General features: G+C 37.2%; 1 protein-coding gene across 7 annotated transcripts in view; it reads left to right on the forward strand.

Annotated features, from left to right (window-relative positions):
* Positions 1–576: 576 nt before the first annotated feature.
* Positions 577–24,077, forward strand: part of sema6e (sema domain, transmembrane domain (TM), and cytoplasmic domain, (semaphorin) 6E) — a 141,968-nt gene continuing 118,467 nt past the window's right edge. For 5 of the 7 annotated variants that reach the window (XM_042741175.1, XM_042741173.1, XM_042741174.1 and 2 more), the window contains exons 1-2: positions 577–843; positions 21,268–21,369. The gene's annotated coding sequence lies outside the window, so the exon portion shown is untranslated. The remainder of the gene's footprint in view (positions 844–21,267; positions 21,370–24,077) is intronic. The other 2 variants (XM_042741177.1, XM_042741178.1) reach the window with 2 other exon arrangements.

The raw sequence follows: 24,077 nt of genomic DNA on the forward strand, positions 1-24,077 counted from the left end.
TATAGTTTTCACATAAATAATTTTTTAACAATCCATAATATTGTATTCTAAGCCAGATCTGTAAAATGTTATAGTTTTATAGTATAATGTTATGAGATTTTGTGAATTATTTATAATAATCTTTGTACGTGAAGCTGATCTGAATTAAATGAGTAACAGCCAGAAATTGTTCTGAGAATTTATTTAAATGGACTTATTTTAAATATCTCACATAATAGATTGGCAACACAGTTGTTTTGTGGTTAGGAAAAAAAAAGATAAAAAAATACCTGTAAAAATGAATGCTGGGGAAAAATATGATTTCTTAATAAAATGTTATTTTGCTAAACGTTACAAATCTCCATATTGGAACAAACGCCTTCATTTTATGAGGTAATTCTAAATGCAATTACCTCATACACTATTGGCTCTTTTCAGGCCAGCTGTTTTGGACATGTAATGGACTATTAGTCATGTAAAAGGATCTACAGTTCAAACAGTTCACGTTTTGGGCGGGGATTATGAGAAACTTTTAAAGAGAACATCCAAAACACTTCAGCGGATCCTGATTGGGCAAGCAACCTGTCACTCGAAAGCCAGGGGCGTGGTTTAGGAGCGATCGTTCTCAATGTAATAGAGTTTTAGCGCAGTCTTGCTTTTTCATAGGCGTGTGTCAACTGTGTGTGCCAAGGGTGCTCCGCTCTTACCAATGCGATTAATGAACACAACGAACCGATTGAGGAAACACTAAACAAACAAGCTGCTTTTCCTTTTCGTCTGTATTTTAATACGGACGAGCTTCGCGTCTGCAAGGAATCATCCCTCTGCACGAGCACAAAGGAAAATTAAAAAAGGGAAGAAAAGGTAAGTGAGCTGGTTTTCTCCTTTGTAAGAAGTTTTTTTTTCTTCGTGTCGGTGTATATGATTTGAACTCTGGCCGTGACAGTCAGCGAAGTTTGGATAGGATGGAAACACACTGCGATATTTTGCACAGTTTGGGGGTGAAAAGCAGGTATCGTTTCAGGTCGGTAAATATTGCAGTCACTGGCGACATGAAGGCAGCCTTTATTGCTACAGACAGAGCGGTTCTGATTTGATTTACTCGTCATATTCCTTTTTTCACGTTTTAGGTGTTCTTCAAGGCACTGGTCTTCTTCTTGGCTCATGGGAATCCAAACCCCTGGGTTGTCCACCTAATGCTGTGACATAGTTGTTGACAACATAGAGAACACACGTTGGTCATGTTGATGAGAAACGCATGATGATGACACGTGAAGTATTTCCGTTTTCCAGTTTAACCTGTACTGGTTAGCTTAGTGTTTGCACGTGAAACACTTATCGTGTCTGCGGTTACAAGCTCTGCACGAAAGCGTTCAGTTGTTTAGATAACAAGCGCGGCACTAGTTAGCTGGCGAGTAGAATATAAGAGGAAGCCTTATATCCTGGTCCAGAAAGATGGGCATGCTGGTTTTGGAGGAGTTCGGCCCTGGGCACAGAGAGTGCAGCATTCAGCGTGTTGCGCACCTTTACCAGCTGTGTGGCGGCCAATTAATTGCGCTTACGGATATTTACCGTGGGGATGGTGCAGAAATTTAATTAAAAATGATTGTTTCCACTAAACAATTAAGAATTAAAAAATAATTATGGGATATGCAAGCATATTTATGTCGTTTTTTTTTTTTTTTTTTTTTTGACGACAGCTGTGGATAATCCGAAACATCACAGTTTTACAACTGTTATTGTCAAGATACAGGATTTCATTAGACGTTGGCATTAGTTGCATTTCACTATTCTATACATTACAGTAAAGCTGCTTTGCTATTCAGCACACTCCTAACTATTAGACTAATTAATTTAACTAATTTAAAAGTGCAAATCAATACGTAATATAGTGGCATATTACCTTCGACTATTTTTCAGTTAAATACACATTGCCTTGGTAAAACAAGTAAACGTAATAAAATGAAGAGAACAAAGAAACGCATTAGGAACAAAGAGAGCTTGACGTTTTCCAGTATCTAACTCTAGAGGGCTTATTAAAGCTAAAGCTTGAAGTTATCCAGATGAGAGCAGTGAGGGAGTGATTTGCTTTTTTCCCTGCCAGTATTGTTTGAGTATTATTAATGACATAATGGACTGCGGGAGGTTTGCTGCATTTACTGTGCAGGACCTAATGCACAGATCTGTTTTGACATTAGATTTTTTTTCATTCTGTCTGTGTATATTCACTTAAGACAAAGCTGACTGCGTTTAATATCTTGGCAAAACTTGCATTTTTAACGGCGAAGTGCATTTAAAGACGCAGTCTAGTGCGCGAGCAAGCTCTCTCCAGAGGGCACGCGCACAAATACGTGTGAGCGTTTCAAAAGCAGGCGTTTCAGTGATCCTTTTTTGACATTGTCAATAGTTATGTTTTTTTTTTTTTTTGACCGAACATTAATTAGTACTGTAAGTTTAAATGTTGGCTTTGGTAAAATAACAAGAAAACCACATAATAAATACTACCCAGATAGAACAGTCATACTTTTCATAGCATTGTCAGAATTATTTTTAAAGGACAATATTGACCACTGTAATTGATTTCCAGGGTTATTTTCAGCTATTATGAGGGTGTATTGTTTTGCAACTCTATAAAACGAACTATATGTCATCCATTTGTCCATTACATGGATCAATCAATAGAAATAAATTCTCATTCTGAACAATTATGGCTGTCACCTATCAAATTAGTATCAAATACAAAAGCTTCTGTAATATCTGTACATATCATAACACAAATGCTTTGCTTGAGAACATTATTGTTCCCTTTGTTATAGATCAGTCATTTTTGCCCCAACGTTTTATTTTTTGTCACTTTCAATTATGTTTTTTTGCTCCAAATGCTGGTTACTGTTTGACCCTGCTTTAGATTTCTTAAAACGCTTTTGTCCCTGATAAAATTCAACCGTAAGCAAGACTAAGAGTAGCTTGAAGGGTTCATCCCTCCGGGTGCAGGAGGTATATTTCTGGAATCTACCCCGAGGTTGCCTTGAATCATCTAAGTGTTATTGAATAATGAATAGCTCTCTGAGCTATCATTAGACATTTTCCTGTGGTATTTCTTTCTCTTTTTTTAAACGTTTGATAACTGGTATTTAATAAGTAGGTTTGGTCCATACCAGTAATTCTAAAGTGACCCAAGTAGAATTTTAATGGGTTCCAGTATTATGAATACAGTCAGAGAGTGTGATGTTTTCCACTTAAATAGCTTTTCTCTTTGCTTTACTCCGCTGATTGTTAGACTATTAGATATTGTTTATGTGTTACAATTACCTTGAATATACTGTGCTGGCTTTTAAATTGCTGGAGGTCAACGCTCATTTGTTGTTCTGTGGGAAATGTGTATATGTTCTTCTTCCTTTAAAAGGCTAGTTAAAAAAAATCTGTCATCATTTACTCACCCTTATTTCATTCCAAGCCTGCATGATATTTTTCTTCTGCTGAACGTTCAAGAATGTCAGAGTACAAACAATAATTTTACCCCAATTGACTTTCATCGTATGTACAAAAAAAAAGAGACATTTTCTTTTGTGTTCTACAAAATACAGAAAGTTAATGAAAGAATTTTAAATTTTGGATGAACTGTACCTTTAAGTCATCTGTTCAAGCTGTATACCAAAAAACTCAACTATTTTTGAACATGTTGTGACGTGAAATTGCCGGAAGCTGCATTTTGCTCGCAGATTGCTTTGGCTATTTTACCAAGAATAGTTCTTAATCATTTAACTCGTTTTGGAGCAAAACAATTTGACAGCCAGATCCATTTGGAATGAGCACATGGTACAGACATCTCTAGTCCTTGTTTTGGTTAAAAGCCTGGTTTAAACCCTAATGATCCTCTGTAATCATGAACCTGCTCGTCTAGAAGGATATCTTTGATAGTCAGACATGTACAGGACACAGGAGGCATTTTCCCTTTAAATTTACCTCGAGTTTTGTCTTAGACCATCGTGGCTGCCTCTAGGTCGGGTAGTGATGCATATTGGCTGGGTGTAATTTTATTTCCAATTTCCATTGCTGTAGTTTTGCCCCAAATGATGTTAGGTTAGCCGTGCGCAGTGGATGGCTGTGCGCTTCTAATGGCTCTTAGGGTAATGAGAGCTAAAATAACCTCGGTGCTACATTTGGATCAAAGCCATCATCTACCATTGTTGCCCCCCCCCACCCCCACCCCCATTTCATCAGACAAGGACAATTTACTTTGGAGACTTGTTACCCTGCTTTAGTTATTCATAGCCATTTTTATGATGGATTGAAACTCTAGTATGGAACAAATGCAAGTCAATTCATTCTCTACGTTTGAATGCAGACTAAACAACCACCGTGTACCTGTTCTGGATCGACTGTGAGACACAATGAATCACTTTCAATTAGTTACTCTGGGGAGTTCACTCTGCGCTATAATGGCCCCTCATATTTCATGTTGATTGTTGTAACCCATAGCAACAGGGTAGCCAATAGCTGGAAGATGCACCTGGAGAGGAGGGTTACGAGGCTGTTGGGGTGCAGTGGAATGAGAGCTGTTGTTCCTGCCTTGCTGCCTTAGTCCAGTGAGGGGTCTCGTACCCCTGGGGAGTGAATTATTACCTGTCAGACCTAGGGCCTCGGCATCATCCATTACGCAGCCCTCTTGTGGGGGCAGCCAACCCCAGCTTGGCAGCGCAATCAGTGGGCCTTGGCCTTCAAACCTGGCCTCCTCTCTCTGGGTGGGTACAACTTGTGGCTTTCCAGCTATTATGAGCATCTCCAGACATTGCGAGTCCCGGCATTATATACAAATGCACAAATGCTAAATAGCCCCACAGGTTTAAGATTCCAGCTGAGAGGTTGTGGCATCTCTGCCAGGCCTCCGTAATCTGCCGTAACGAATGGCATCGTTGTGCTAAACTCTGTTATCAAGTTGTTGGTGGTCGATGATTCTAATTTGTCACACATTCACACTTAAGGTAATTCTGTTGAAATGTTCAGCAGAGTCCAAGTACCAGTTCTATTCTTACTCTTGTCTGAGGCAGGCTGTGATGCCTCCAGGATATTTTTAATGGGGTGGCCAGATTGGGACAGTAAAAATCATGGCACAAAAAAAGGCTGTAGCATGGCTGAATTTTGTGTCTGTCAGCTGATTGCTTTCACTTAAGACCTAAATTACTGTGTTTATGAGGATACTTGCAAACATGGGTATTTTGACACATACAAGTGTATATATTTAACTGTTCAAGGTAGGGATGTCAACGATTAATCGACGATCGATTAATTGTCGATAAGAGATGCAATCGATTAAGGCTGTAGATGGTCGGTTAACCGCTTTAATGTTGGGCTGCGCGCGGCTCATGCGCAAAACATGTGCGAGCGCTGTGAGTGACGGTGAAGGTAGCAGTAAAAGCATCATCATTCATTCACAATGTACAAATTAAGCTTTTAACGTGATTTAAACTTGAAAGTAGCCTACATTAAAATAGAAACAACATAAAAGTTCTTCAACATAAAAAGCATAATCATGCGCTTTGCAGGGCTGCGGGACACAGGACAGAAGGCTATCCTATTACTTGTTAATTCGTTCCTACGACTTATGAATTTGTGGCAATTGTCCATGTTTCATTATTTTTTGTTCCCTAAATAACCCATGATTTAACTAAATAAGGGAACAAACTAATAAATCGAACGAATTCCTAATTCATGAAATCTAATTTCCCTCCCCATGTTTACCACAGTAAGAGATGCGAAAACAGTGATTAAAAGTGAAAGATAATAAAATAAACCTGCGAAATTAGAGGACTGTGAAGATTTAGGAAAAGAAACAATACCTATATGTTATTGAATTTGTGGAAATTCGTGACTAACCGGCAAACCAGAACAAAGCCGCGTAAATGAAGGCTATGGGCTCGAGCGCATCCAGAGCATGGTCACGATCTAACATTTTCCTATTATTCCTCTAATAAACAAAGCTTTTATACCACACTTGTCATAATCAGAGCGTATAATTTGTAAATAAATAATTGCTGGATTCAAAACAGAGATTAATAGGCGCTGTGACCGACACTGACAAAACGTTTCCCCGGAACATTCAGTGATGTCACTAAACGGTGACGCCATCGCTCACAAGTTTCTGCATGGACCTCACTAGTACACAGGTTCTCATGCCCTGGGACAAAATATGATGGTTTAAGGCAAATGTATAGCCTATATAAGTAATAGGTCCAACATAAAAATACCTTTTTAAAAAAAAAAAAAAAAATATGCGAAATAAATCCAACTTAAATAATTAAGATAACAGATTTAAAACAGAAGTACGGCGACGCTCCATAAGTTCACGGGAAAAAAAGAATGGACAACGCATTCTGTTTGTTTGCTTTATTTTACAAGAGCACAAATCTTCTGTTTTTAGTGTGTGTGCGCACAAATGAAAGTAAACACTTTTGCGGAAAAGTTTTTTTTTTTTTTTTAATTAATGTCTCAGCTGTTTCGATCGCGCCGGAGCCTGCTGCACACTTACATCGCAGTCTGTTCATTATCAAAATAAAATAGTCAACTAAACATTTAAAAGGTTACACTGGTCAGTTTAAATAGACCTTATACCGGTTCACTCTGCTGTTATGCCAAGGACGTTTTTGCTCAAGAGGATGATATTTTCCGTCTATATGCGAATGCGTACAAGCCTAGTTAACATTATAAATAATAGTTTAATATTCAAATATATTGCAAATATGGAAACATTTGGATTTGTGCCGAATGAGAGATGAGCAATAACCTCCAAATAAATCTAGCCAAAGCCGCGCTCGCTCGTCCTCGTCTGCACACATGCACTGTCACTATCTAATGCACTATGTGCCGGATTTTTTAAAAACAAATAGGCCTACCGGAATGCAAAAATTAAAAATCTGACATTTTATAGGACAGAATCCAGCAGGATCAAATTAATGTGAGCAACAGTGTTTTGCTGCAGCAGTGCCGGTAGTTCACTTAATGTGCAGCGCAGTCACACGCGCACCACAGTTCCGTTTGGGATAATTTTATTTTAAATACCAAAATGTCATTTGAAAACATTGCAATTGTGTTTTAAAATACAACAACGAGCACCACAAAATCATTTAAAGAGGCCCGTTCAGCGGTCTCCGTGCGGGATAGAAAACAGTCAACAAACCAAAATTACCTCAAAAGTATGGCGCGCTCTCTTCATTTTATCAAATGATCTTAATCACATCTATTCATTTTATAATCCTGCTACTAGCATTTTATTCAGACTAAAACCCCTTTAATTCAAGTGAGAAAGCGTTGTGTGTGTGGGGCTTTGGCACATCCTGTCATGCCGGTGACTGCGTGCATGCAATAGAGCATTTTGCAGCATTATGGTTAACGATTAATCGATTAATTGATCGTTAATTTAAACGACGATCGATCATGGAAATAATCGAAATTTGACATCCCTAGTTCAAGGCTTATAACTGGCCTTTCTGTCAATGATTCATTGCCCATGTAGTGCTTAGTAAAATTATTATTGCATGCATTTTGTAAAAACTGATTTTAGATTTAGGGGCCCAGTTGTCCAGCAAATGTCTATACAGACATAACATACTCTGTTTAAGAAGTCAGTAACTTGTATTGATATGAAATTAAATTGGCAATGTTAATTACGGGAGAATTCATTTTAAATGTTCAAATTGGGAGACATAATACCTTTGTATAGGAAACAAATAAATCGTAAAAGACCAGGGGTATAGTGCTTAAATGTTGCATTGACTCGCATATATATGCACAAAATAGACATTGAAATGTGTACGCAATTTTCCATGCAAATATCAGAATTTATAAACAATAAACTTGCCATTATTATGTGCATTATGGGCACAACATTTATCGTCTGTGTTTTTTTACCGTTAAACACTGTAGCATTACGTAGTTGGAAATTTGCATATAAGTTATATGCAGATGAGGTTATGCATAGTAAAACTAGGTGTTGTAAGCCCCATATTATATATGGTTGCTTTGGGCAAGGGTCAGGGTGGGGATGTGGCTATATGCAAAATCTTGCTGACTAAGATTTGGAAATTTTGTGCAGGCTCTGGTGTACGGTTTTACAAATCTGAAGCTTTTTGTGTGTATAAACACTTTTTACGCAAAGCTTTATAGTACATAAGGACCCTGTTTTTTTCAAATGGAGTCCAGCAAATAATATGGTCCAGTTCAGTTTGAGAGGAAATTCAGATTTCATTGTGGCATAAATTGGTTGGTCCTTGAAAATGTGTAGATATGTGTGTAGATGTTTATTTATTTATTTTAAAATACAGTCTTGATGGTGATGTAGCTGGGGAAAATGGCCAGTCATTGGAGGTGTACGTTGAGGCACGTACTGTCACTACTACAAGAGCTAGCACTGGGCTGTAAAGCCTGGGTGAGTAAGCACTGAACCCAGTAAAAAAAAATAACAAGAGTGATGCAAACTGAGAAAGGACGAGTGTGTGTTGGACGTCACTTTGGACGAGTTACAGGCCTCAGCCCTCAGCTCCCTTCTGCCCTTGGACAGCGTGCCTGGCTTCCAGCAGCTATGTAAGCCCTTTTTTCTGAAACTTTAACCTCTTGTCAAACATCACGTGCAGAACCACAGCAGCCACAGATGGAGAGAGACAGAGAACTGGCCACTCCTGCAAAGCATACTGAGATGGAGTGTGTCCAGACACTACACAAAGGCAGAGATATGTTTGCAAATTAAGAGAGATTAAACGCAGAAAAAGGAAAGGCAGATCACTTGCTGAGTACAACAGCTTTGTTCACTACAGATGATGTTTTATTCATTTCCATGCTTGTGATGAGTTGCATGTAGGTAAGACAAAGTGGATTTGAAAATCCTAATCACTAACAGATGTCTGATGAGGTCCAAAGTGACTTTTTTATTACTTTGATGGCTTTCATGTCAAAATAAATATGAGAGCGATTGTGTTTATCCTGTCAAAATGGGAGATTATAGGAATTACAGGAATAATATTTTATTTAATGTTTTTATTTGTTTAATCAATTATTAATAATGCAAATGCACCAATAATAAAATTCTGAAAAAAATTGAATGTTATGTAAGGGCTGCTAACTGATAAATGGCCAATATAAATATTTTTTATTTTATTTTGTTAAACGCTATAGTAAATTTGGAAAAAGTATCATAATGAGATTTGCTTAATATTACATTAAATAGTCTTTAAATACGTCCAGTGAGCATTAGAAGACAACAGAGGTAATTTAAAAATGAAATTTGTGCAAGTATGCATGCACAAACAAATATAGAAACCAATACTAAATAAAATGACGATGACCAATATATTGTGCATCCTTCATTGGAAAGAACTTATAAACCCATATTGTCTTTTATTAGCTGTCAAAATTTGACCTTATAAATGTAATGAATATCATTACATTTCTTTTGTCAGTTCTGTGAAAACAAATACACCATGTGGATCACGTACTCACGCACACATTGTGATTCATGAGGAAAGAAGTCATCTTTAAGAATGTAAGGCTAGCTGAGTAATGAGAGCTAAATGGAGACTGAGTGATAACCGTGTGAAATCGCTGAAGTGTGTCATTGTTTTTATTATTTATTTTTTCTAGCGACTCTTCTTTCCACCTGATTATGGAGTCATGATTACCCCAGTAGCCTCATTTGAATATTCAACCATATCCTCAGCCTCCAGACTCTACACAGACCCCTTTTTGTACTCGTCACATTGGTATGCTAGAATTCAAAGCTGAGCTCACATCCACAGGCTTTCCTCCCAAAACCGCCATCCAAAGCCGCCGCCACTCCCCTCTCGTCTCATTCTCCCACCCCAACCTGCAATGCAAACTGCAGCTCTCCATTTTAATTACTGTTCTCCATACATGCAGGTTATTGATTGTCTCACTTCAGGGTGGTGGGCTTGGGGTTGCTCCAGATTGTGCTTTAAATGATCTCTTAATCACTTTATAATGGAACAACTCTTCCTGCTGCATTGATTACCTGCTTGTGCTGGAATTGTTGTGAGCCTTCAACTTTTTAATCTGGTTTTAAACTCTCAGGGCTCCTTTATAATATGTTTATTTTCCAGAATGCCTCAAGAAGTACGTAATGTTAACCATTCTTCCCACTTGTGGTGGAAGATAAAGCATTGTCCGTACATGGATAATCTGATATAGGTTATTATGGAGCCATTTATGTTGCTTTCATCACCCTCTAATGAATTTAGAGGATGGAATCTGATTTAAAGAGTGAGTGGTTTCCTCCTGGGAATGTGCAAAACTACGCATTTTTAAAATCAACTAGTTCGTGGGTTGCCTGAACTGGAAGCCCTGGGTAATTAGACTGCTTTCAGGTTCACCTGATGGATTATTGGATGGGTTTCTTAGGGGGTGTTTGCATAAGACTGGTTATTATGTCCAAAAATGGCTAGACTGAGCACAACGGAAGGGGAGATTTTTCTCTGTGAATTTGGCAGGATTCATTTTTAGATGCTTGTCCAAGAGAGAATTTTGTTGCAAACAAATAAAATGTTTCCAATATTGTGATTTTTTTTTTTTTTTTATTTTTTTTTTTTGTATTGTTTGGGGTTAGATATTTCTTTGTATGAATTCATTTTTACTTTAAAATAGCCTTACATCCCTCATCTAATGCTCACTTAAAATTAATCTAAATAACAAATAAATTTTAAATATAATATTTCGCATATCTCACAATATATTTTTGTACTGAAATATAATAATGGTATGATGCCTAAATTCACTTGAAGCTTTTCTCTTTTACATTATTATGACTAAATAGTGTGGAAACTTATTGGTTTGAGTACAGTTAGTATATCATCTTATTGGTAACAGTCAGAATCACAATAACACAATAATTAACAATACATATTACCAAAACCTTAAAAAAACATAAACAATTACATATAAAATTAACAAAAAATAAAACAAAAAATACATTTAAATTACACCATTATGATATCAAAATTTAATAAAAAATAAAAAAATAAATAAAATAAGAATAAGAAAAAAATTACAAAAAAAAAAAAATAAAAACAAAAGTACGACAAATAAATAAGAAATGCTACATACGTTGTACTTCATATTCTTCACTGTGTAAATTAAAATATATTTATTGTTATTAAAGTTACAAAAGTTGTTTAGTCAAGAGCAGCAAGAGAATTTCTCTCTTTTGTTGCTTGATTAATATGAATGACAGACAGCAGGAATATTAGACTGCTGTCACATTAAGAGCTGCCTGGATCCAATATACTGTCTGTTACACGTTTTCTTTATCAGCTGTTTGCTTTTACTTGAGACCTTAATTACTGTATTTATGAGGATGCTTGCAAAGATGGGCATACAGATTTTGACACATACAGGTGTGTGTATTTAACTGTTCAAGGTTTATAAAGCAGCAAAAGTAACTCTGTTCAATACTCCTGCACTCTGAGATCCGTCTTCACATGCTTCATATAGTGAAATGAGTTCTCGTTCACTGCTAATTGCATTTCAACGGCTTAAAATCAATTGTTTTTAACCTGCAATGTTTAAAAATGCATGTAAACAATAAGTTTTCATGACCACGTAGCACAGCAATGTCACATGAGCATGTTACCGTGATAGAGACGATAGTCCAAAATCTCTAATGTTTGACAAGTTTCTACATGTTAATCGTGTCTACCAGTATATCGCCCACCCCTAATTGGTACATTCCTAAGATAAAACTGAAAAGCCTCACTAATCGACTAGTTGGTTGTTGATTCTCAGTGTTTGGAATTAATGCTGGAACTGCTGATTGTTTCTGAAAAGTTCACAAAGCTCTCAAACTCCTAAAATGGGAGCATGTAAACTCACAAGTGGAGAGACACAAACATCAAGCAAGACAGCAGACAAACAAAAGCAGAGCTAAATCATTTATTCTCAGGTGTTCAGCATTATTGACAGCCTCTAAGCAAGAAAAAAGACCTTTTATATATGTGTTTTATATTATTGGCATGACGGTGACCTTTAAGAGTCTCTGAGTGTTTCAGGTTTGTTTGTATTTTGTTTTGCTGTAACTTTTATAGGCAGCTATAAAGAGCATCTGAAATGCGCTCATCAGAGTTAGTGCTGGATAAATGACTTGACTGCCTCACTGCATGTTTTTAAAATGAAAAATTTTATGTCTCTAAAGAGTGAAACGGAGCAGGAAATTACAGCCTGAAGATAAGGAGATTCTTCCTCTCACAGAGACCATGGAATCCCAAGGTAGCGCAACACCACCCGTCACTCAACCAGGACTAACAGCGGAAGTTGAAATTTATTTTATGTGTGCGTTGGAGCAGGCGGTATTACTAAAACCTTGAATCTTGGTATAAGTAATTGTGTATATACGATTTTAAAAATATATTTTTATTATATATTAATGCATATTCAGTGGCCTTGAAAATACGCATGGAAAATGCATGAATGTCTTTGCACTATGAAACAAAATGCACATTATAAACCAAGTCACAAAATAACTGCTAAAAATAACTCTAAAACTGTGTTCACATAGATTTGGCTGGGAATTATAAAACAACTGATAAATCACCTTGGGACCAAGTAATTGCGAGAAAAATAGTTCTGAGAAGAGCATGACGAAAGTTAATTCTTAGAAAAGCATGATGTCACTTGGCTGATATTTTATTTCTAATACACTGAAATCTTCAGTAGTATTCAGAGTATTTTTGTTTTACTGGGAATACTGTAAAAAAAGGTTTATATAATAAACAAGCATGCCTAGTTTTGGATAATCCAGTGAAATATGTTAATGTATGCGTTCTCATTTCATTTGATTTATTTGGAACTTGATGGATGCAAACAAAAAGATAAGATTACTTGTAAGAAATCAAGTCTGGCATGAATGGCAAAAATGGCTTCATATTATGTAACACTTGAACAGTAAATCTGTTATTAAAAAATAAGATCCTGAAATGTGATTGGATCAGCCAATGCACACACACACACACACACACACACACACACACACACACACACACACACACACAACTGCACCTGCATATCTGTTAAATTCTATATTAATGCGCCTTGTAAGCTAACGTCTGCCTTATGCCTTAAAGGGATAGTTCACACAAAAATTAATTTTGTCATCGTTTACTCACCCTAATGCCATTCCAAACCTGTTTGAGTTTCTTTCCAATGTAGAACATAAATGAAGATATTTTGAAGGCGGCTTAATCAAACAGTTTATGGCCCTTTTGACTTCCATAGTATTTCTGTCCTTTCTATTGAAGTTAATGGGGACCAACAAATGTTTGGTTCTTCAAAAATTCTTCAAAATATCTTCTTTTAAATTTAACATAGGAAAAAAAACCCATACAGGTTTGGAACGATATGAGGGTGAATAAAGTAACAGAATTTTATTTTTTGGGTGATTTGTCCCTTTAATAAAACTTCATGTCTTGACACATAAATAATGTCAACCAGTCATACCTGTTAATAGCCCTGCAAGTATATTTACTGTTGCACAGTATACACCATCATGCCATCCGGTTTTGAGATTCATCCTCAGGTGTGTTTTAGCATGAACTTTGTAGTGTACATTTAGCATGACCACTAGTGTCGTTTTCGAATCCGATTTCCAAGCCCCCTATAAATAGAAAGTCTAGTATGACCTTTGTAGATACTGCAAAGGCATTCTCGTGCAGTTCTCAGAAAGAGGCCGATCTGAAGGTTTAAAGCTCAGTATCAGCTTTGTACGTCTGAGCCAATTCTGTGAGCGTGTGCAGATAACCTGGGTTTGGTTTGGACCCTGTCGAGTTACAGATTAGAAACAGACGTCCCTCTTGCACTATGTTTCTGCAAACGCTCTTTTAGAGACAGGGGTTATTTTTAGGCCTGGCTTTGGACGTGGGGCCAGAATTGAGACTTGAGGAAGGGGTATAAAATAACCCCCCTGGCTCTCGGCCAGAGTGCTCGCTAATAACCCCCCCACCACCACCACCTCACATTCCTCAAGTATGTACCACCGACTGTTAACCATATGATGACTCAACTGTGCATGTGGGAAGGGAAATGTATGTGTGCATGTACATCACAGTCTTTTTTGGTCTTTTATCCTTTCAAGCTATTTGTGATATAACAGGTACCAGCAAATATCTCTCTCCCACAAACACGCACACACACATTTCTGGTGTAGTGCTTCCAGGCTGCTTCATTTGATCTCGCTTTATTGCTTTCTCACATTATCTGCGTGTTGGCCTGCAGCTCATCCCTGCGGAGCAATCTCTGATGTATGAAAAACAACTCTCCATAAACACATTTCAACCACAGAGACTAATATTACCCCTAATGCATCTCTCACTACAGGCATATACCTAGATTGTCTCTCCTCCGCTTCTCCTCTCTCTCTCTCTCTCTCTCTCTCTCTCTCTCTCTCTCTCTCTCTCTCTCACTCTCTCTCACTCTCTCTCACTCTTGCTCTCCAGTCCCTTGTGTCATCATATAGTGATCACAGTGGATATTACTGGGGGGCGTTCAAGACTCCATGAAATAATCAAGTCTGCCCCCCATCCCACTCAAACCTCCCAATAGACAGGCCCCCTAAAAATATCTCCAGTGTATCTCATCATCATATACTAACAGTAACTGGACTTCTTCCCCAGGGTGTGTCACATGGAATATATGAGCTTGAATATAGGGTGAAAATAGGCTTACAAATGTATTAGTTGGCTTTTGAGGTCATTTTTGCTCCGTGAAGCCCTCCTTCACAGTTTGCATTTATACCTCATTTGCTAAAGTAAAAGAATGAAATTAATAAAAAGTCTAATTAATAATAGCAGTATTAGCATTAAGTTCATATTAAATTATTAGTCAAGTAATATTAAATTAAAAATAAATAGCAGTATAATATGTATATTTCTATTTTAGATTTATTTGCAACACCTTGACTCAAGGAAACTATTAGCTATATGAGTAAATGATAAATAAAAAAGTATTGTATTTAAAAAAATAATAGTGATAATAAAATATTGAATATGGACATTTTATTGGTAATGTGTTTGTTGTCATTTCTTCACTTGCACATCATTTCATCTGATATATTGCTGTAATTTCTTCCTTTTCTGTGACCCAGTGTTGTTATTTATTTGTATAATGACTCAAGAGAAATTTGTAAATGTCAGAATACACATTATAAGCACATTAACTCACATTATAAGGCACATTTATAAGCAAATTGGAGTTTGTGTGGATTGTGATTTTATTCTAATTAACTGTGCAACCCTAAATAGGTAGCATAATTTATAAATAAGAATATGAAATTAAATATGAAGAATATGAAATTTTTTGAATTGCTAAAGCTTTTGAGGTCACAACATAGGCAAGACCTTTTTAGACAGATACTTTACCTTTTGTGGCCTGTTAATTAACTGCTGGCTGAAGCATACAGTACTTGACCATTCAATGTGTCTCTCAAAGCTCATAGAGCAAACCGTTCAGCCACAGTTAACCATGGCGCTTAGCGATACAGCAATGCTGCTTTCAGTTCAGATTTAGATGAGATTTTTTTTTTTTTTGGTTCTTTCTCAATTAGCATGATAATAGCGTGTAGATAGACGGGAAGAGCTAATCTCATTCCTCTGTGACGATCGACAGCTTATTATCACACAGAATGCGCCATCAGTTAAACTAACATGCTGAACTGCTCTATAAATCTCTCATATCACACACCACCAGCAGATGGGAAAGGGACAATGGCAGATTGTACTTCACCTTAATAATATTATGTTTCTTTAGCAGAATCGTTTCCACAGCTATTATTCTGTCGTAACAGTCTCCTGGTGGGTCTTATATAAAATGAGAAGAGCGAGAGAAAGATAGATTCTGTGTGTCTATAGTGATTTTAGGTTAGCAGCTGAAGGAATATGTTCATCTAAAAGTTTGATGATCTCTTAGAATGACTCTAATTTGAGTTCAAGAATTATTAGTGGAGTTTCTTTTTCCCTGTTGAAAATAAAGGTGGCTAATTTGCCTCACAGAGTGCATCGGACCACCCTGTAGTGTTTTAAGTGAAAATACTTTTAAAAACATTTGACCCCTTTTAGACAAACTCTACATATTCCTCCTGACGCAGTCCGACTGGGTCGAAAGGTCAAAGGTTAAGCAGGAGCAGTGTGTCCTGAATACCAAAGCCATTGATTTTTCTTCCAGAGGGAAGTTGAAGGTGGAAGATGCCCAGGGTCAACTCGTTTGCACTCTAAGAGGAAAGAAGAGGGGGAATGGTGGTCTGGCATCCTCATCTGGGCTGAAACTGAATCCTGACCTACATCTCTGCTTTTTTTAGTAAACGGAAACTACTTCTGCCAAGTTATTCCTGGCAAAAGGTGGTAAAGGTCTTAAAAAGTGTTCTGAATCATCAATGGATGGGATGTAAATGACTATTTTGAGATTTTAATCTTTTGCACTAGAGAAGATATGCGATCAACTCACTATAGTTTCTTAAGACAAGTAGGGATGCATGATACTGTATAGCCTAACGGTACAATATCAGTTATCCATATAAAAGTTCTTTTTAATTTATCAGTATTGGTTGATAATGGATATTTAACTGTTCATGCTCATTTCTCCATTTTTACCTTTGCCGTTTTCATATTCTTTAAAGGGATACTCCTCCCCAAAATGAAATTTTTGTCATTAAACACTTACCCCCCTGTTGTTCCAAACCCGTAAAAGCTTAGTTCGTCTTCAAAACACAATTTAAGATATTTTGGGTGAAAACCGGGAGGCCTGTGACTGTCCCATAGACTGCCAAGTAAATAACATTGTCAAGATCCAGGAAAGTATGAAAGACATCGTCAGAATACTCCATCTGCCATCAGTGGTTCAACCGTAACGTTATGAAGCGACAAGAATACTTTGTAAGCGAAGAAAACAAAAATAACAACTTTATTCAACAATTCCTTTGTCAACAGTCTCCTCTGTGTCTCTCCATTTCACCATATGCTGCGTATGCTCTTCTGTATCAGCCGCGTCACAAGGATGCACTGTTTTCTTTCAAATCAAAGCTAAAGACCCGTAGAAACAGCGGATCCTTGTGGCGCGGATGATATGGTAATATGAAGAGACACAGAGGAGACTTTTGAATAAAGTCGTTATTTTTGTTTTCTTCACTTACAAAAAGTGTTCCCGTTGCTTCATATAACCCAGATTGCACCTCTGATGGCAGATGGACTATTCTGATGAGGACTTTCATACCTTTTATGGACCTTGACACTGTTATTTACTTGGCAGTCTATGGGACAATCAGAGGCCTCCCGGTTTTCATCCAAAATATCTTAAATTGTGTTCCGAAGATGAACAAAGCTTTTACGGGTTTGGAACGATATGGGGGTAAGTGATTAATGACTAAATTTTTCACGCTTAGCACAGTAAACCTCTAAAAACAGTAATAATGAATTACCACTTAAATGTAATCTTTAGCAAATATCAAATTTAGCATCCATTTTTGTTTTGCACATTTGTAATGTTTTAAAATATAAGTTTATTTGTAGCATTTAAATGCAGTGATTTTTAGTTTTTAGGTTTTTTGTTGTTTTAATTTATTTAAACAAAATTGACAAGAAACTGGAGCATTAGTCTCAGCATTATACACGCAACACCAACATTAACTACTTCTATTATGTTTTTGTGTGTGTGTGTGTGTTTTGGTGAGATGATGTCCATGCATTGTTTATCTTTAGTAATACTCCCCGACGATTTCCTCTCTCCAGAGATTTATCTGGGAAGATGAGACCTCCCGCCTCAGGCGCTCTGACTTAATCAAACTTCAGCGGCTCAGCGAATCAGACGTTCCTTTTAGGAACTTCCCTCAGCTTGGGCGAAACTCAGTTTGTGCGGTTTGGAAGGATTTGGTTTGTGTCTTTAAATAGATGCTAGGGAGAAGCCAAAAATGAGCATTTGCAGTGAAAGCTAAAGCTAAACGTATGCTGTATTTATTCGAGGGTGATTTAAATAAGCAGCAATACTTGAGTACAGAGCTGTAAAAGTTTTAAAGTAAGACCAAGCCAAGAGTAATAAAATCTCTCTCTACAGTTAATCTAAGCACATAGATGCTGGAACACTGCCTATGGCTCACTCAGATTTGTTTTGTTGTAAGCGTTTCCAGCATGTTCCTTTTTTCCTACTTTTTTTCCCCCTTCTTTCAGATATAAATTTAGACTTTGGTGAGATTCTTTTTGAATGACCACATGCCCATTTTAAAAGCTGATAGATAAAAGTTTCAAAGCAGACTGAGTTCTGAAAATTGGCCGATTTAAGAATAAAATTGGCCATGATGATAGAATGTGTATAATATTCCTATGATTAGTGATATTTGGTCATTCTGGACCATGCCGTGACCAGAGAAAGATGATAGGAAACTATTTTCCTATTTTTCTAAGCAATAAACTTGAAAAAACTGGCTGTCCTGTCCTTTTAGTTTGAGTCTCTTTGGAGAAAAGGTGTCTGCTAAATTGTACACGCTTAAGGTTTATGTCAAAGACATTTGGATAATGTAATATTGCTGTTTTTCTTTTTAAACGGAACTCCAATTGTATACTAAAGTCCATGGTGGTACAAGGAAAAAACATTGGATCTGTCTCAAAATGGACTAACTGGCAGTAAGGCTCTGGCTGAACTCCTAAAAAGCATCACGTAACCTCTAAATATACTCTTATTGATGCACTTAAGTTGTTTTTCTATGATTCTATTCAGTGCACTCCTGGCTAAAGAAATGTAAAAAGTATCAGCATCATGGACACTTTGACTTTGAAACATGAGTTTTTTTAGATGAAGGTGTTGGAAAAAGTACAGGATGGATGGTTTAGCTGTTAGCCCTTTCCTCCCCGACAGCCTCGGCATGAACTCTGAGGAGTGAAGGGTGACCAGCTGGGCAGGGTTCTTATCAGGGTTTGTGCTTTAAAAGCCTTTGAGGAATGTTGGCAGAATGCCACCCTTATTCTGCTCACTGCAGACCGTAGGTTTACAAGGACTGTGCTTGGAGAAATATTCTTGTTTTGAAATGCTGATCTAAGATCAGGTTTCCTGGTCCTCAGCACTAGTTGAACTGTACTGAATTTATTTATTTTTTATTTATTTTTTTGCATTGATCCAGACATGGTGTACTTTGTGGTGTTGGCTCTGAAGGTGCAAAGTCTGTTGAATTTATGATGCTTTTAAAACAGCTAATGAAGACAAAATGTAAACAGAATTTTAAAGAAATAGTCCACTTAAAAATGAAGGCTCTATAATTTTTAATTATCCTTATGTCCTGAATGAATTGTTTTGTTTGATTTATGGAAAGGGTTAGTATAGTGGAAAGAACTGGCTCAGAAGTGTGATTCATGAACTAATGAGATTGATCCATTTCTTAAATCCAACTCGGTGATTCGGTTCCACAAGTTCATTGACTACATTTAAAGACTGTTTATCCTTAACAGACTCTCTGTGAAGACCCATGTGAAGATTGTTCAAAAATATCTCTATTTTTTATGTTCCACAGAAAAAAAGTAAACAGCATATGGGTTTGGAATGGCATGAGAGTGAGTAAATAATGGCAGAATTTAGATTTTTGAGCAAACTACCAATTTAAATGGCAGATTTTATCTTTTTTTCCACACTGAGCTTTGGATTTCACCCAAATCCAGTCTTTTACTTTGAGAAGCTTTGAGAGTACACACAGAGAAGATTTCTGTCCAGCACTGACCAGGTGATTCTGGTCTTCTGACTGTCACTTTAAATCGAACAACAAGTGATAAAATGCTTTCTAAATATTGAATGATTGTATAATTGCCACTTTCACACATTCAGGCCGTTCATTATTACTTGAGCTATATGAAAGTCATTTAACAAAGGCAGGTAGTGCAGAATTCGTCAAATTAAGAGGCTGCTCTGCATGAGCATAACTAATTCACATTGCCCTGAAGGGGATTTGCAAGTTGAAGATCATTTTGCAATATTAAACATGGCTGTTATTAGATCAATTTCTCTTTTTTTGTAATTCATATTACTCTCTGGTGATACAGGCAGCTGGAGTACTGCATTTCCTCTGTGTCTGCAGACTGTCTTTATGCAAAGCAAACTGGGCCGAGAGACAGATAGAGAATAAGGTGCATGGAGTGAAAGTGAGAGTGACATGGAGGGAGATAAAGCGAGACAGACAGACTGACCAAGAGAATAAGGAAATGCAGTGGAGACAGGCGGTGAGACGGGAGATTTGTGAAGACTCGGGTGCTGTCAGTAAGGAGCTGGCTTGAGCGAGTGTCTCATTCTCACACGGCAGATTGGAAGAGCAGATTGCGCTCTGAGATGCCCTGAGATTTGGGCAGCTTCCGATGGGGGATTTGTAGAGATTTGGTTAGAAATCTGCCCATAATGAATGTTAAGTGAAAAGTGCCTTCATCATCTTCTCAGCAAAGACATTGTTTTCTCTGAGCACTTGTTCTGTTAGTTTTGGCTTGGTGTCTAAGTGTCACAGTCCTGAGATGACAGTCTATAGCTTCATTGACTGGTATGTGCAGATCACACAAACAGACGTCTTATGAATGAAAAAGCCTCATTTGTTTGTCTGTGGAGACAGTAGATGAGAAGATGTTCTTCAGAAGCAAGAGGCTTTGCTGTTTTTTTTTATTTTTTTTATTGGCTGTTATGTTTTTTTAACATGTTGGCCACTTTGTGTCCCAAGTTATTGGTGTTTTTGTTTGTTTGTTTGTTCATTTATTAACATTGCTCATTTCAGATAACTAAATATTTATTATTTTTCACATTCTTCCCAGACCCAGACCTTCAGTCATGACAATTATGATAATCCATTATAATTTCACTATGATTATTAATATTATTAGTAGTAGTATTTTAAAATAAGTCAATGGCTATAATAATCCCCCTGACGTTTAGCCTATTGAGCAAACCAAATCAGACCAAATCAGCATGTTAGAATGATTTCTGAAGGATCTTGTGGCTTACTATCTTCTTAACATTGCAATCATAGAAATAGATTTCAATTTAAAGTATATATAAAATAAATTCTTAAATTATTATTAAAACAGTTACTTTCCATTTTAAGTATTCAACTATCTCATATTACCATTTTGCTGTACAAAAAAAAGCTTACTGACCCCAAACTTACAAAAATAAGTACATTTTAGGAGTGAACCTTTTTTTTCTTTTTTTCTTTTTTGCACCAAGTGTGCATTGAAACTCAAAGTTATGGTCAGCTCAAGTTTTATACATTTTTGTCTTTGTTCTTAGGTCTGTTGTGGAATGTCACAACTTCCTCAAGTGATCCAGTACTTTACCCTCAGCTTAATCACCTGACTGCGGTCCTGTTGTCTGATTGGATCATCTTTTGAGGTAAGAATCTATGGCATGAAGTTTGTTGAACTGATCAAAGTCACTCGAACGGTTTGTTCCGTTTTCTCCTCACGTCCTGCTCTTTTGTTGAAATTTGCTTGAAGTAGAGTTGAGCCCCTCTGAAGGACAATGACTTGATTTGACAGAAAATTTAAATATCATCCAACTTCATTATTTTGGCTGAACTATTCACCCGAGGCCGTCGCATGGGGGACAACGTCTGTCAATTTTTAGAAGAATGCAAATATAATTTAAAAGAAGCATCTGACAGTCTGTCAGGCAATCTGTTTAAATCAAGTCTCACGGCGAGCAGGCGACAAACGATAGAAAAGTATCACAGTTGGAGAGGGTAAAAGGGAGGTGGGCAGATTTTCAAACACTTCAGAAAAGAGAAACAAGCAGACGACGGAATCGGAGAGAGATCACTTAAGAGAAGACAAAACAGATGAGACAGGAGGCTTGACATGAAGAGTGGGAAAAAATCTGCTCGAAACACGCATGCATCACAGCGCACCTGTGCAAGGCCCTTTTACTCATGCCCCCTGTCTGCCCAGATATCCCTTAGAGATCAATACACATCCCACAACGCTGGACGCAGGGCTGGTGGTGACAGGCTCTGTCGGCCGGCTGCAGGGAGCAGATGGCTGGCCAGATGCAGGGTTGCATTTGACCTTGGGCCCTGTGGAAGGCTAAACATCATAGGTGTCCTCCGGCGCTTCCACCTTTCTGCCGCTCCATGGAGCCGCTGCTGCGCTCTGACAGCTTATGGTTGTTTTGTTTAGATGAGCCATATGGAGCCATTATGTGCTCCATCGTTTAGCTGCTATCGCTATTCCCAGTGTAGTTTATCACCCAATGTGTATTCGAACAAAGATGAGTTCAAGGCCCGCAGATTGTCCATGACAATGGAGATACGCCATAAGATATGACTAATCACATTCAGCTCTGTGCTCGGACAGAAAGGGGTGGCAGAATTATAATTGGGGTCAGCTGATGCAGACTTGATGCAAGGGATCTTTAGCAAGTCGGCAACGCAAAGATTTGTAAGCACATATGCCAGCTTCAGCTGCCATGCATTATTTTACCTAGAATTCTGCTGCATACCGTGTGGGTTTAGAAAGATGTGAGGGAATGGGGATTGTTTTCTCTCTTTCGATTTAAAAGTGTGTGGAAATTTGGGTTTGCATGACTACATGATTAATCAAAAAATAATCACAGTTACTATTATGGGTGCCGTTAAATGTGTTAAGTATTGTTTACAGCATTTTGTTTTTCACTGTATGACACACACTTATCCTACATTAGGATACACAATATTATAATCTCAATTTTCCAATACTGATAAGCCACTAATCATTTTTATAAGCTGATAGCTGATACATATCCAATATTAAAAGTCTGTACTATTTTATGTCTATTTTATTTTATAAGAATAAAACACTAAATAAGTCATTTTAAATAATACTTGTGAATTCACAACATTATATTGTACAGTTTAAAAATTGGAGTGCTTTTTGAATGCTTCTAAATATTAATTTTAATAGTTATATGACCGCAAAGGTAATACAAGTTATTAATATATATTAAATAGAGATATACATTTATATTTCCAATATCATCTGATAACTGATTTTATGTTTCCCTGGTAAATTGTTGTGAGGCTGCACAAAATAATTATTATATTTAATATATTTAACTACAAATCCACATTAATTATCAGAATTACAATGTCAAGAGAAATAATCAACAGTAATCAGTTCTAATCTTGTCTTAGCCATCACATCATCTGAATCATTGAGTTATTCTTCTTCATTCTCTCACTAAGGTCATTTTAGTGTTTCCTTCATGGAGCGTCTGTTTCCTAATGGTTTGATGGCTTTTAGCACACTGTTACCAAGTGCAATGTCTACCAATTTTTTTTTTTTCATGTAAACACTTGTGGTCACAGATATGTGCCCTGCTAATGGTTCCTCTTACCCAGTCTCTTTCAGTCACTCAGTTTTCTTCAATAACTCATAGCACTATTCATTCAGTTTTTCAACTTCATTGTACAATAGGGAGTGACGTTGACACCGTAAGAGATGCTGATAGATCTTCTTGGATCTCAGTACAGACGTTGAGCCTACGTTGTGCTCTTCCACTTTTTAATCTTCATTCAAGTTCATCAAAGTACAATTTACTTCCCAATCTTAAAAGATAGCTGATCAAATACTTGTAGATACAAAAGACAGAAGTGGGCTTATTTTCTTAATTGTTTGAGTTTTTGAATCAAATCCGTTGTTGACTTCTGGCAGGCTCAAAAACAACAAGCCTACCTGACAATCAAAATAGTCATCAATTCTGGCTCCACGTCATTTTTCCACAACAAATACTCTTCCTCTCATAACAGGTTTATTTAACCACAGGTCAGCTGAATGGGCAGATGCCAGCAGAGGGTTTGGTCCACCATAACTTTTTACTGATTTATAAATTCTCTCTCATGGTTTATCACTCTCATTAATGTCAGCACCTGCTGTAGCGGAGCTCTATCTGTCTGCCCGCAGGCCCTGCAGCTGTGCACTGAGCTCCGGCAAACTGCCCATCAGTCCTGCCCCCCTCCACCCTTCCACTCCACCAATAAGCGTTTGGCTGGGATAGTTGTAAAAACCTCGCTAGAATCAGGTGCACTTGCTTTGTTGATTGTAAATGTGTGTTTATCACAAGTATAC

The sequence above is a fragment of the Cyprinus carpio genome, chromosome B16 (assembly GCF_018340385.1).
Source record: "Cyprinus carpio isolate SPL01 chromosome B16, ASM1834038v1, whole genome shotgun sequence".
Classification (NCBI taxonomy): Eukaryota; Metazoa; Chordata; class Actinopteri; order Cypriniformes; family Cyprinidae; genus Cyprinus; species Cyprinus carpio.